The following is a 6,045-nucleotide window of genomic DNA, read 5'->3' on the forward strand; positions in this document are numbered from 1 at the left end:
TCCCGCCCCTGACTATCTCTGATTGGTTTAGTCCACGATAGGGGCATAATGTGTGTCTGTTGTTGACCACACGGAGAGTTACAGAGATTTTTTTTTTGTTACCGGAACAGTTGGTCGCACAGGTGCGACCAAATATTTATTTTTAGTCGCACCACTGAAAAATTTGGTCGCATTTGCGACCAAATTGGTCGCACTCTAGAGCCCTGCATAGGGATTGCAGAAGGAAGTTTAACACATACAGTAGCCTTGCTGTGCATATGTCACGAGCTCATGTAGACAGAAGGAGCACACAAACATGGAACCGTAATGTGTCTGTACAGTTAAGGTGCTTGTTTAATTTTTGCAGCAGTGAATATGATGATCTTAAAACTTTAAAGTGTCATTTGAGTGGTCACATAGATGAGGGTTTGACTGTAACGTGTCCCTTTGATGGATGTTCTAAGACATTCAATGTAAAGTCATCCTTTTTAACGCATATTTCCAGATACCATAAAGGGTGGGATGTTACCAAGATAGCCCCAGTTCATACTAACAGAACGGTCTTTCCAAGGTGAAGGATCACATGTAGAACCTGAAGAACCTGAAAGTTTTAACATTGATGCAGAACAAAGTGATAATTTCTGCAGTGATCAAGTGAAAGACAACTTCACAGAGAGTCTTGCTCAGTTTTACTTGGGTTTACAGGCAAAATATTTGGTTCCAGCCTCCACAATAACAGAAATAGCAAATGAAATGAGAACTATAAGTGATATTCAACAGGAATATACTGTGGATGCACTAGCCTGTGAACTGGGGCAGTATGGTGTTCCAAGGGAGACTGTAACATCTCTTGGGAATAGTATATACGAGCAGAGCCCTATGCACAAGGCATTACATTCTTATTTTAAAAGGTGCATTAGGGCAAGTAAGAACTTCATAAATGTAACCAAGTCTCTGGCTGAACGGCACCAGTTGCTTCAGGCTTATCAGTCTTGTGGTACCTTGTTTCGTTCCCAGGTTCATGTCTCAGACTCAACACGGTTCTATCCAGAGCTCTATGACCAGAACATAAAGACAGTGGTTGGAGAATTTGATTTGAACTCAAGTAACTCAGTTGTCACAGAGAGTGTGCAGGTTAAAGGCACTACATATGCAAATGGAATGCTGGTCTTACTGAGCTACGCAAAAGGACTACTGCAGTTAGGACAAATAGCAAGCATTTTTGTAAAAAATGAAACTACTGTCCTACTTTTGCTTCGAGGGAAAACTGCCAGCTGGATACCTGATCTTGGACTCTATGAACTTGATGAAAATGCTTCTGACCTGTTCAGTTGCCATGATTTGAACAAACTTGATGATTATCATCCACTTTATTCTTACCAGAGAGGTACTCGATGGCTCATTCCTCTTAAACACACACCAACATGGAACTTGTGAAAAACTATGTCAAGAAAGCAATGCCATCGCTCAGTAGCGATCAGATGGATACACTCATGGCTAAACTGGAGGAATTAGGAGTTCTCTCTGTAGATGACCTGAGCCTTGTGGACCCGGAGGACATTAAAGACACTCTGCCATTCATTCAGTGCAAAAGATTCGTCAGAGCTGTCAAAGCATTGGAAGCAGGTGAGTTTTTGCCCCTCTGTTTTAATGCAAGTTTTCTGAAACTACAAAGGTTTATTCCAAAAATGCAAAAAAAAAGTTGCCATCAGCTGTACATGGCAATAATTACTCTATAATTGGTTTTCATAATTAGGTCCATTTGTATTCCTGGTTGACCCAAACTGGACATTGAGGACCAATGTATTAATTGATTTGCAACAATTGTGATGTGTTTAATTTATGGAGATGTTTGTCATGTCATCCATAGATTCACAAACTCCACCGCAGTTCACCCGGCCTGGCCCCTCATCAACACCTGAACCACAGAGGTTTCAGCTGCCCTCAACACCACCTGAGACAGCCGACTCCCCATCCCAAGACGCATATTCTGTACCATGGCACAAATTTCCCTCAAAAGTCATGGATGAGTTGCGTGAAAAAAAGTACATAATGGGGAAAGACAGACGAGAGATGGTTCGGATCGTCGCTGAAGATTACCTCCATAAACACCCAGGAAGACCTGGTAGACAAAAGCTGAGGGAACTCGCCAGTATGATTGTAGGACAATATCCTGCCTCCTTCAAGCTGACAGAGCCGTTTGGAAACAAACCTTTTGCAAAAGATGGTTCTGAAACTCTCTTTCGTCAGCTGGAACACAGAATTGAAAATATGAAGAGGCCACAAAGCTCACTGAAGAGGCAAGCAGGGGGTGAAAATTCAACAAAGAAAAGGCCCAGGAATTCAGATCTGTATGGATGTGTGGCGTGGGATCCAATCATTGAGGGGGCCGTGTGTAGAGAGGACCTGCTGTCTAAAAGAGACTAAATGAGTTGAAACGTGCCTTTCAAACCCAGGATCTTCAGGTGGGTCTGCAATCATCCATTACAGATACAGAAAGCTTTATTAATCCTCGAAGGGCAATTCGGTTCCTACAGTCCACCATCTAGACATACAACCATTCACACAGCAATAGTATATAGCAGGAGTAATGCGATAAGGGTCTGGGTCCAAGTACAATTTAGGACACATTGTGAAATTGTAGATCGTCTGTAGATCACTATGCCCATAGTCAATTGAAATTGATACCCTGTTTTATTATTTTAATTGGTTAGTTTGACTAACTGTTCGACTGTTTGTCTAACTGCCTCATATCTTTAGGAGTCATCTGTTCGAAAATTGATGACTGAAACATATCCCATTCAGCGTGAAATCCTCAACGATGATGATACCACTATTGCCGTTGTAAAGGCCGAGTGGCCGTTCCTGTTTGAAGTTCCTCACCTGTTTGATCATGCATCTAAACTCCTTGGCTTCTCTGTACAAAACAAGCTGGCACAGGTGTGTTGTTATTGTTATTATTATGATTGTGCTGTGCTGCTCCATATGGAGAGAATTTTGTCTTTATTAATCAATCAGAAAAAGATTTGCAACCAAAAAGAGAGTTGAGACCAAAAAAGATAAACTGGCAACCAATCAAATAGAATAACTTGGATGAACAATCAAATGGAATAGATTTGAGACCAAAAATCAGGAAGTGACAACCAAAAAAGCAGGACATTTGAGATCAAAACAGAACAGGTTGCAAATGAAAATGAAATAATTCATTTTTATTTTTATTTTTTTCAAAATTCTCTCCATAGCTCCAAACGAAAATGAGTGTTAGTCTTATGTACTTGTACAAAATTAACACCTTGAACCTTGAACAGGAACTTTCCAAAAAAGAAAAGGGGATCAATGACTTCCTTGACTCCAAAGGGATGAAGATGGGCGAAGGTCCAATACAGCTCATCTGTGGCATTTCAAAATACTTCAAGGAAGACTCTTATAAACTCTTCCACAAAAAAGAGGTAGATGTTGTAGATTTTAAACTGTGTGCAAGATAATTATTTGCATCCAGTGGTGAACCAAGTAACCAACCACAGTAGGAAGTATAGATTCCCCTAATTGTGCTGCTGATATTCTCTATAAACTCTCTATCTACAAACTATTTACATTAATGTCTGTGCATAATGGCTACCTCTGTCTGATGAAGACACTAGCAGATAGTCAATTTGCCAGCAGGTTTGTGTGTACTGGAAACATTAATTCATGTATCATGTCTGTCACCAAAACAGATCTCTGCAGATCCTGAAGTCGAACTCCCAGTGACCCCATGCATCCTAATCAGAGGTTTGTAGTTAAATCTTTTTTTGTATCCCAGCAAGCTGTTGTTAGCTGTTGTTATAAGCTGTTGTTGTGTCATATTTATTAAAGAAATGTTTTGCTTGCCTTAAAATATAGGATTTTTTTTTTTTTTGTAAATGGTACATGGTTTTTATCTGTGTTTAAGGTGACCAGCAATTCAAGATTGCTGTTGATGGGTTACTTGTCAATGACCACATCACCTCTCCCATTGTGGCCTTGAGCTACGTCTTCTCCATGTTTTATGTCTGCAACGTCCAATACCCACCGGAGATGGCTTTTACTCTCGAATTCATGCAAAGGTAAGCACTCATTGTTTGGAAATACTTTGTAAATGTGACTTTGCCGTGCCTTTCTGCACCTGACCTGCTTTTTGTCAATCTACACTAAACCCGTTTGTCTGAGATGTACAAGCTCAAAATGTGTCGTCACATGCTGTGAGTTTTTAGATCAGCTGTTATTGGCTTATGATCCCCCTGAATATGGATTTGTTCAGAGATTTTGTAGCTCCCTGTTGAAGACTATTGTTGGAATAAATGTGTCATATCTTTTTAAAGGGCAGGTAACATGCTTTTTGCTTTAAATAGTGTCCTAAGTCAATCAATAACAAAACAAACATAACATGATTCTAGTTGGGAAATGGAGCAAAAACATATTTTTCTCAGAATGGTTTGTTGACACAAAATTCGTTTGAGCTATCTCTTTAAAACCATTAGCACCTGAGACCAGGTTATGTCAGTGGTGGTCAAACCTTTTCATGTCAAAGACACACAAACTGAAATTTATTTGGCTGCAGACCCCAAACTCAAAATATGTTGTTCCAGGGACCCCCCCCCCGAAGGAAAGACTAAACATATTAATTTAAAAAATACTACACTACTAGTGGATTCATGCCCAAATGTTAATACTTGTACTGATGTGTAACGTGCACTGAATGTCACAGTTTCTCCACTCCATGTTTGAATAACCCCCAGGACAGTCCGTGTTCAAATGTGCTGTTACACCTTTTGATAGGACAATGTCAACTGTGTTTTCTATCCCCTTCTGTGTTCTGTGCATTTATAATATCCCTGCATACACATTGAGGATGCATGCTGTCATGTGTTGGTGATAAGCAGACTTCTCACCCTTGCAAACATTTCTGTATATGCACAGTGTGAATGCATGTGTCTTGAAAAGACAAAGGAAGAGATAAGCTTAGCCACTGGCACCAGCACCACAACAACATTGGGTTCTAGACAGATGGTCAACTAGAATGATAGAGAGGTTCACACATAGGGGCATATTGAAGAAAACAAATGTAGGATTTTATTGAACTGCTCCACTCCTGTCAAGCCACACTACATGTGCAAACTTTGTCTGCATATCACTATTGTTTTTTTTTTTTCCCTCAGAGTTTTCTTTGGGGTCAATCCTGAGCGAGGCTCCAAGGCAGAGAAGAAGGGGAAGAAATGGCACTTCATTCCTCCACAGGTGTGCAAGCTGGTTTCTCAGCTGAAGGAATTTGAATGCAAGCAGAAGGAATCTGAATGGGCCATTTGAGCTGTTCTCAGAGCTCAGAAAATACCTTTTTGGACTGAATGTACACACACACACACACACACACACACACACACACACACACACAAAGGCAAATCCAAAAACATGGGGCTTGGGAGTAGAAATACAGATTTTTACAGTATTAGGTGAGTTCAGATGTTTTAACTAGATGCCCACAACACACATGCTGCAGTTTCAAATCCCCCATGTTAAGGGGGAGGGAAGGTGGGCGATATTTGTCATTCCAGTTAAGCTTTTCCTGTCATTGTGGAGTTGGAGGTGTAAGTTTTAATTTTTTTTTAGTTTTAAGTTGTTTTAAGAGTTTTAAAAATCTCTTTATGGCATGTTGCACAGTCATCCTTCTAAGGTCATGGTTGTTATTGCTGCACTGATGTTTTATAGAAAAGTTGTATAATGTAATACTTCTAATGTTCTATTTGTTTTTTGTAGAAAGGTCAGCCACTGGTTGCAGAGCTCTGCCTGTCGGTGTGATATGTGGAGTTGGAGGTGTAGGTTTCTGCATCCTCCTGGAGGGGGCTCCTCATTTTGCACTGACAGGTGAGACAGCAACAGCAATGCTGGCAGTTTTATTGTCTTATTTTGTCATTGTCTTTAACAAATCAATTTGTTATTAATGCCTGTCAGCCTGTGGATGCTAAAAAGTTGCTAGATTTGGCATCTCCCTGTTAAAGGACATGGCTGTACTTCTTTGAGAAAACAGCCTGCTGGAGCGGGAGGGCTAGT

At 40.4% G+C, this 6,045-nt stretch overlaps 1 pseudogene; it reads left to right on the plus strand.

Moving 5' to 3' along the window:
• Positions 1 to 1,403: 1,403 nt before the first annotated feature.
• On the plus strand, positions 1,404 to 5,304 carry LOC146614925 (uncharacterized; annotated as a pseudogene).
• The last annotated feature ends 741 nt before the right edge of the window (positions 5,305 to 6,045 follow it).

This window comes from Diplotaxodon limnothrissa, linkage group LG17 (genome assembly GCF_057381915.1).
Source record: "Diplotaxodon limnothrissa isolate DT_005_m linkage group LG17, D_limnothrissa_male_GT1.1, whole genome shotgun sequence".
Classification (NCBI taxonomy): Eukaryota; Metazoa; Chordata; class Actinopteri; order Cichliformes; family Cichlidae; genus Diplotaxodon; species Diplotaxodon limnothrissa.